We start from the raw sequence: 9146 nt of genomic DNA, 5'->3' as shown, positions 1-9146 counted from the left end.
TTCCAGCTCCTCGGCATGGTTCACATGCCTCCTAAATCTCTCTGCTTGAAGTGTAATATTTTCATGCCATTCATATCTCTTCCTGTGGGAACTTATGATAAGCTTTGGAAATGGCTTAGACACACTCACTCCCCTCTGATGGCAGTAGCCGCGGACGACTCTCATTTTGACTAAGATTTTGACTATCTTTGCATTAAGATGACTGTAAAACCATGTATTAGGAACATTTCAGATGTTTGCAAGCCATCATTCTCGCCAAACCCCAGCATTTAAATTACCCTGACCTAGTAAAGAGTATCCTTTCGACAAAATCTGTTTTATTATCTTCGAGTCTATGAGGTCCTGGTCTGGATGGCAGTTGTCAGTACCAGCAGAGGGGTGGCATTCCCACCCCATGTCTGTACAGCCCAGAGCCTATGCACCACTTTGGGCACTAAATTACTGTGGCAACCTATATATACTAAGCATCTAACACAGTCCGTAAGTCTTTTTGAAGAGTTTCTGCTTCCTAGGACAGAGAAGGGTGTCCTGAACACGGGGCTTTGCACCCAACATGCCCAGCCTCCCATACCAACCACTTGCCTTTGCTTTTTTTTTTTTTCTTCCAACCCCCAAGACTTTGTCCCTTCTGCAAACTTCATGACAACGATGTGATGTTCTCACAGGTTACTGAGGAAAATACGTTTGACAACAGAGGGCCAGCAAGCATCTGGACCGCCTGCGTGGGAAGCCGGCTCAGCAACACCAGACTTTCTCAGGGGAACCGCGTGGCCCCAGACCTCCCTCCAGCTTTGGGCACAGATGGGAGGAGAAGCTCAACCACGCTGTCGCTACTTCTCCCAGGCCTAACAATGGGTCAAAGGTGGAGGAATAAGGAAAATAAAGATCAAATACTCCTGCAAGCAGCATGGATGGACATGGAGAGCTGCTTGCTGCGTGACCTCTGCTTCTCCAGCCCTCGATTTTCAGCAAGCACGCCCAGCAGACTAAGTTTTAATGGCACCATGTAATTCATAACCACAAAACGAAATGCACCTAGGAAATGCATCTTTCAGAAAGAAGCTGAAATTTTTGCGAAACAGATTAACAATGATCTCCCTTGTTTTTTTAAATGCCAGATGTTATGACCAACTACTGTCACATGCAATTAGACCCTTGGCCGCTGCTATTCAGGGTGGAAAGCGAGATGGTCTGTGACCCGCCAGGGCCTCATCTTACCATGCTGTAGCATGGCTTTGAGCATAGCCAGGCTTTAATTTATACCACATTTTGTACTACAGTTTGAACTAAGATATTAGTTTCAGAGCTGTACCACCTACTGCCAAAAAGAGTTGCAAATGTGGAATTTCACAGTGAAATATCGGTATAAACCCACCGCTTCCTTGCTAGCACTTGTCAGTACATGGATCATGCAAAAGCCCTTGACCTAGTACTATAACATTGCTCAACAGAAAATGTAGAAGAGCTTTTAATGGATGGTGCTGTCATTTTATTTTTTTTTAATTACAACTTAATTTGAAGCCAACAGGAGCCTTGACTGGAAAGCTACTCCCTGCAGAGTACATTCATGTTTTAGTAAAGGATGCTGAAAAGACCATCTTAAAACTTCCCTAGAAGTAAAAGTACTGTGGATTTTCCCCCCTCTGTGAAAAGTCATTCCCAAAGAAATGACTATTGTTTCCTCAAGCCTTAAACCGAAGGCATATTTCTTTGCACTGAAGCCAGACGTGCAGAATTTCCTCTGAAAAGGAATTCTTCAGAAGGCTCTGTGTGGGAGAAGGAGGCTGTGAGGGATGTCTGCAGCGGGGTGGACCTGGAAGGAGGCAGCTCAGCACAGCACCCGCAGTCCCCGATCGCATCCTTTGAGCTCCTTCCCCTGTCACAGCCCCAGTAATTGCCATTCCTGGCATGGTGTCCTCGCCTTTTCACTCACCCTCCTTATCTACCGCAATGCTTCCTCCTCTCCCTTCCCTTTCTGCCCTGCAGGCCTACAACTGTTGCTTGTAATAATTTTTTTTTTTTTTTTTTAATACTGTTTCTATCTCTCGCCTCAATCCAGCCGGTGCCATTGTAGGCAGTTTGCATGTGTCACTGCTTTTTTCAAGCATCATATCCTCCCACAAGATACTGCCACATCCGACTCAGCCTGCCCACTCTCCCCTTTGTGCAGGCTTTATATTGCTGGTTATTTAAACTCCCAGCTATTTTTCTGATTAAATAAACCCGCGACCAGTTACTCTAAAGGTATCAGGATTTTATTAGAAAGCTACATTGCCATCTTGTTATTTTGATCCCTATTCACCTCTCATCTTCCCACAGACAAAAGCCTCTGAGTTTCTTTATATATATGTGTATTCATGTTTTTATGGAGCAGGAATCCTCTTTGCAATCTCTGCTCTGAGATGAGACTGCTCTGCAGATCTTATTCAGTGTTTTACTTGGGTTTGATTTTGTCTCTGCTCTGACAAACCCCTGGCAAAGTTAACAGTAAAAAAAAGGACAAATAAGAAAAGGGCTTCGGGATTTGGTCCTGATTTCAGTGTAGGAGTTCACCTTCTCATTATGCTATGGACGCTTGTTTCCCTGTTGCAGCCACATCCAGATTCTGGGGGGACTGGGAAGGGTAGGGGAAGGCGGCAGGGAACAGCTTTCGTGTTAGGATATGCCAGGATGGGTATGGTACATAAAAATGCAAAGCAAACAGAAATTCATTAAACCATAGCAGTTATGTCAAAGAAAGGTAGTCGAAAAAAATACACCAGCTTGCTGCAGTTAATGGATTTTACTAACCACGCCATTCAGAGCCCAGGGGAAGGAGACCTGGGCTGTGGTTGTACCCCCCCGCAGTGGGATGCTTCCCGAGTAACACGGGGTTAAAGCTTCAGCCTCCAGCCTCCAGGCTTGAAAATGCAAAAGTGCTCCAGCTCTGGCTTTCCAGAGGCAAACATCTGCACAGCCATAGGTGAATAAAAACGTGGAAGCATGCAAAAATCGTCAGGGAAGCCAGGGATTATTATTTATTTGTTTATTTGTTTATTCCCCACTATTTTAGCCTGCAAACAACATTCCCTGTTACGACGTCCTGTTCCAGCCACTTTCTGTTACACACGATGTCTCATCCAGACTAGAGCTGCGTCAGCAACCGGGCATGAGCTCCACAAAGGACGCTACTATTTTGGGGGTGCCTACAAGTCCAACCCCATCTGTCAATTAACAACTTTAAGCAGAGCGTGAAGTGTCGGTCAGACTGATCCCAGCATGCACAGAATACCTGCCATTTTCTCCACCGCACTACAGCGTTTTCCCTAAGGCACGTCCCACTCTCTGGCAGGTAAGGGCTAAGGCAAACTGAGGCCACCTCCTTTGTGTTTCTGTTCGGTGGGGACAATCCTCCTTTTGTCCCCTCACCTTGTCATATAGGTGGTAGAAGAAGTTTGTGGGACTCCAACTGTTGCTGTGATTAAAACTGGAAGACATCTGCATAGCTTATAACTCCTACAGGTGATATTTCTCCAGCTTCTATCTTCAGGATATATGTGCAAAATACTCCTATTGATGCTACTTCTCTTAGAGCAGCCCCTCACTTCCAAGTTACAGTGGGAGCTTCAGGCAAAATGAATTGTCCCTGTTGTATCATCGAGGGAACTGAAAAAAGTAAGTCTGAGAACAGCGAGGAAAGTAGTAGAAAATAGGAGGCAAATGTAAGGGCAGGGCTGTTTGCATAAACACTGTGATAAGTTTTAGCTAAGTCCATAGGTTAAGGTCCATGAGGTTTAGAAATCCACTGCTGCCTGTAAGTGCAAGCTGGGGTTTGGGGAAGCTGCTAAACAACTGTTGGGTGGGTGGGTATATGAAATAAAACCCAAGCACCGATCCTGTTTTCACACACTTTAGCTTGCAGTAGTTTTTCACAGGCTTCTTGTTGCTGTTTCTTAGAAATTAGGAGAAAAGCTCCAATTGCGGCACAAATAGTTCCTGTGGTGTAAAACACTAATTAAGGCAGAGAAGAGTGGAGATCGGCAGCTTGGGCAGACTCTGCCTTCCCTGGGCTGCGAAGTGGCCGGGCAGGGGATGGACCCCTGCCATGTCCCGAGTTTGCATCGTGGCTTTGCATCGCCCACAGGCTGTCCTGCACGATGGGCAGCTGCAGCATAAAGAGAAAAATGAAGAAAGATTTGTGTTTACCCCTCCTGATGGAAGGTAACATCAAGTCAGGTAACAAGAAACAAGGTAAAATTGCTGGGTTGGGTCACCCATGAGATGATAGCACCAGCTTTGACGAAGAATCCCAGTTTCTACCTGAGCCAGTAACATGGTCCAGTCGTGATTATCCTCTTTCAACATGTTTTTGTCAGTGGCTTAGAACAGAGGGATTTGGAGGGAGAGGGGTAGTCAGAGACTACCCAGAATTTGGGGATGGGGATAGTCACAGACCCCCAGCATCCTTCTCCCAGCAGTGCTGTGGCACCAAAGTCCTCGGGTGCAGTCTCGCTGCAGACCAAAGTACAACGGCCTCTTCCCAAAGTAAATGGCCTTAAGGCCAGCCAGAAACCAAGAATTCCATTTTGTGAAACATTTGGGTTTGTTCCATGGGGACTTAATTGCCTTTTGTTTGCTTTTATGCAAAAATGAAAGTGTTTGGCAGAAAGAAATGCACTGCAGATAAGCATATAAACCAGGGATTAAGACACTCGCTGGGGAGACGAGAACCTCCACATCAAATCTTTGATTTATTCCAGGAACTGGGCTTCTGTTAATCACCTATTTTTTAGTTCATTGGCCTAGTTGTATTTGGGGATGAATATACCATTTTGTCACATCAGAAATGGAACATTAATAGGAATGTACTGTTAATTTGGAGGGTGCTTGTACCCGCTGAAAAGAAATAAATGATGCTATAATTGAGGTTGAAGAATAATTCACTCAAAAACCGTGGAACATTTACAGAATGCAGAAATGCAATGCAAATTTTCATGCCTGAAATATTCAGAAATGATTTTGTGAGTCATTGCAGTTACCCTGTAAACAGTGGTTTAGGTAGCCAGTGCTTTGCTCTCGGTTTCATACTCATCCTCCTACGGGTTGAGGAGTCTTACAACCTTCCATCACACCCAGAGGGGTCTATGGTCCTGGTCCAGTGTGCTGATGCTGGGCTGTCCCACCCTGGAGATGGAGGCACCCCATGGTTTGGGCAGGACCAGGGCATGGCTTTGCCAGTGCTGGGACCCCTGGGCTGAGCGGGGGAAGAGCCAGAGCTAACCATGTTTTAAGCAAGAAGAGGGGACTGTGGCCACATGGGCAAAACGAGGACAGGGTCTCAGCTGCAGGGGTCACGGGCGTTTAATGCATTGCTGCGCTGCGGTCCCCAGCCCTCCCCAGGGATCTGGGGTTTACGCTGGGAACCGTCACCAGGACACTTGCAGCATCCTTCTTCGCTGCAGCCAAACCCTTCCCTGCACCAAAACCCACAGCACCTCCTGGGCTGGTACCTCGTGACGTTGTCTCCTACAAAGTGTTTTTCACCCCTCGCCCAGGCTGGAGCTGCTTCCCCATCCAAATTCAGAGCTGGCAGAGGAGTCTGGGGTCTGCCGGGGTCACTGACACTCCCGGCAGCAGTGAAGGAATGAGTGGGGCAGGCACCCTGCTACCAGCCAAGCCCTTCCGGGGGGTGGCAAAAAGGGGCAGAAAAGGGATTTGGGCAACTGGGGCTGCTGAGGGGGTAAGCAAAGGCTCTCCCAGTCTCTGCAGCTGAGTTTGGTCTCCCTTGCGCACCAGGACCCAGCGTTTCCACAGCCCCTCCAGCTGCTCCTGCTTCTGACATCGTGGTCAGGATTTTGGGGGAGTCGGCAGGCTGTGAAGAACCAACCTGGCCTAAGTTTGGGCCCTTTGAAATGCAGACATCAAGAACTTCCCCAGCACACTTAAAAGCTGCATCTACCGTACACAGTGGCTTTAGAAGAAGCTTAATATAAAACTTTGGAGCCACCTTTTTCCAGACAGAGGTTTTACAACATGGGAACAAGGCAGGAAAGTTGGGAAGAAAGGATATTATTATTATTATTATTATTATCATCATCATCATAATCATCACCATCATCACCGTCATAGTCGTCTTTATTTATTTATTTATTTACTTACTTATCCTTGGTGTTACTTACTGCTCCCAGAGCAAGGGATTGGGATCTTTAGCAATCATTCAAAATCAGGGACACATCTCTGTTTCAGGCCCCTGCAACCAAGGTCAGTACCACGAAGAGAAGGGACCCTCTGGCAGCCGGGAAGATGCAGCTGTGCCATCCAAAACACATACTGAGCTGCTGGGTGGTGTTAGTAACACGATAATGCCATGAAAAGCCTTGATAAAAATATGCCTCATTCTTCCATTATCAGCTCTGTTTAAGCTGGATGTACCGGGTTTTATGAGAGAAGTAACCTGTCAGTTGCCCAAATAGTTTAATTATCCTGAAGTTGACGGAGAGAGTGCCTTTAGTTACACGCGGCCTTCTGTAACTTTTCAGATGTTGTGATGAAGTAGGAAACAGCATTATGGCACTTACAGCTATTGATTATTTAAACTAACGGACTGAGACTGATTGACTCTATTGCCACAGCCAGGGGATTCTGCCTTGTGTTTCTTTTATGAACTCAGCAGAAAACATCTCTCAAACTGCAGGGTGGAGAGGTGGGCAGACCAGTGAGCACCCAAGTCCAGGCTGCTCCAGTGACAGTACTGGGGTGCAAGGAGCGCGTTCTTCACCTCGCTGTGGCACCGCATCCAAATTTCTTTAGACCAAAGCTGCTATGTTAATCCTTGTCCCACTGGTATACTTCTCGTTTATGGTCTAATGTAGGTTTTTCATGGGACTGTCTTGCTAAATTGCATTCAAGTGCAAGAGATGGAAAATTTAAGAAAGCAGAGAAATGTGTGCAACACAGTAAATATCTGAGGGGAGCTGAGGAAATGACAATAAGAGTTTGTTCATCTAACAGACTTCAGTGCTGGTCTCCCTAGACAGCTTGCCTAGACCAATCTAGCAGTCTGCCACATCACCCACATTTTTGAGGTAATTTCATGTTGAGTTTCAGTTGGATAGCCAGTGCTGAAGGGCAAGCTCACCAGCTTTACCACTACACCTGGATTTCCTTGTCATTACCAGGATACACCAAATCCAGCCTTCCAATTATTTATTTTTGTTAGTTACTTGGCCCAAATGTAGCTCCTTTTGTACCTCCTGGAGCGTAACAGGAAAGGTACAAAGCTGTTGAGTTCTGTCATTTCCCTCAACCTGGGCCAGAGGCTGGCCAGCACCTCAGCCATCCACCCGCTGCCCAGGCATCTGGAGCCATAAAAGCCACTTTGCTTCGCACAGGTGACAGCACAGTCCCCACGGGCCATTCAGATTTTTGGGAAGAGCTTTGCACCATCTCATTTCCCTGCATCAAGAGGAGACGTACAATGAGTGCCAGCCAGCACGTCTGATGGAGTCTGCTCCTGTCAGGAACCTCTGGAGTTTATGATGACATTAAGATTTTGGCTGATGAAGGCAACAATGCTGAGGCAACCAATTTGATTTGTACAGCCGCTACCTGGGTGATATGTAATATTTTGCTTATGCACTGAGAGTGATATAACATTAACATGGTGCAGAACATATGGATTGAAAACTGCCTGGCTGAATCACTCAAAATGTAGGTAAAAAAACAAAGACTTCAAAATAAAGATTACTCCTAATCAGAAAGATGAATTTCCTAGCTCAGAAAAAAATATTAGGGACATAGGGTAGGAATTAGACGGTCTACCTGGTGGATGGGCTGCCTGATGTGAGGCTGATGCCTCTGAAAATAAGTGTTATGCATTTACTAATACTTCCATAGTGCTATGTTTACAAGGGAGAAATCTGCCGTGGGCTGGAGCCACAGAACAGGCAAAAGCAGGCAGCAGGAAAGGGACGGCTGGACAACCTGGTGTTCATATACACAGAGCATTGTCCCTGTGCTAAAGGCACGGGTTACTGAGGAAAATGGTTCAGGACTTTTGAAGATATAATATAATCTGACGAAAAAAAAAAGGAAAAAAGGCTAGAGTCTAAGTAAGCAGTTACAACGTGCAGCCTATATTGGTATCTTGCAAATGTCATGGGTCTTTGCATATTCTTGATCAGATACAACTTTAATGACCACCAAGCATAAACATAAAATTTCTATGTTAAAAGCCTCAAATGACTCGTGTGTTTCAAAGCTCTTTTACAAATCACACATTCAGACGACAGAAGTTTCCATCACTTACCTGCCTAACGTATCCTAAAGATACTTTCAGGATTGGAAGTGTGAACGAATCATGTGGTGCAGGAGCGCACTACATGACATATTGAGGCCCATGAAGGTTTTCTGCCACCTCTGCCCCATGGTTCAGACCAAGGCTTGTCCACCCAACAGCTCAGCCCCAAACAAGAAGACTCATGTCCTTCTTCTCCGGCAAGGCCAGCTCCCCTCCACGGCTGACTCCCCACGCGGGCAGTGCTGTGGAGGGTTTCAAGACCTTCAAACGTTCCCCTGAGGGTCTCCTCACATCTCTGTTTCCTCTCCCTTTCTCGCATTATGTCAAAAGTACATTTATAAAGAACAAGGAATTATTTAATGGACTAAGTAGACTGTCCAGTAGGTTGTTTAGAAGTGTTATAATTATCTATATGCAATGACAGCTGGGTCAGTCACATGCTTATAATATCTGTCAGCCATTTAACAAGATGTACATTAGACAAAATACAGTCCTGATACAAATAGGACGGGGGAACATCCCCAGCATGGCCAACACCCCCGGGTCCATCACCTGCCTGTGTCTGGGGATGTTTGCCGTGCCGGAGACATCAGCCTCTCTGCTGCTGCCACTCTGGATGGACACAGGTGTCCCACAGGTCTCATGGCAGCACCCTGAGGACGTCTCGGCTGTCCCCAGGCACCTTGAACATCCCATGACATGTGTGAGGCCACCTCGCAGGCTCCCTCGCCACCTCCCCTGCAGGCGCAGCTGGTGGCTCCGTCACTTGCCCCTCAAGCAGCTCAAAGACACCATTCGTGCCCCTTTCGTTGCGATAAAAGAACAAGGACTAATAAAAATTGCTCTTCGGATGTTTTGCTGTTCTCTG

The 9146-nt window shown here is 46.4% G+C and overlaps 1 long non-coding RNA gene across 1 annotated transcript; it reads left to right on the top strand.

Annotated features, from left to right (window-relative positions):
* The first annotated feature begins 2173 nt into the window (after positions 1–2173).
* Positions 2174–9146, top strand: LOC126039946 (uncharacterized). The gene is made up of 3 exons (XR_007506429.1): positions 2174–3331; positions 3421–3654; positions 3937–9146. It is a non-coding gene; the product is annotated as an uncharacterized LOC126039946 (long non-coding RNA).

The sequence above is a fragment of the Accipiter gentilis genome, chromosome 1, assembly GCF_929443795.1.
Source record: "Accipiter gentilis chromosome 1, bAccGen1.1, whole genome shotgun sequence".
Taxonomy (NCBI): Eukaryota; Metazoa; Chordata; class Aves; order Accipitriformes; family Accipitridae; genus Astur; species Astur gentilis.
This window is presented reverse-complemented; position numbering and strand designations above follow the sequence as displayed.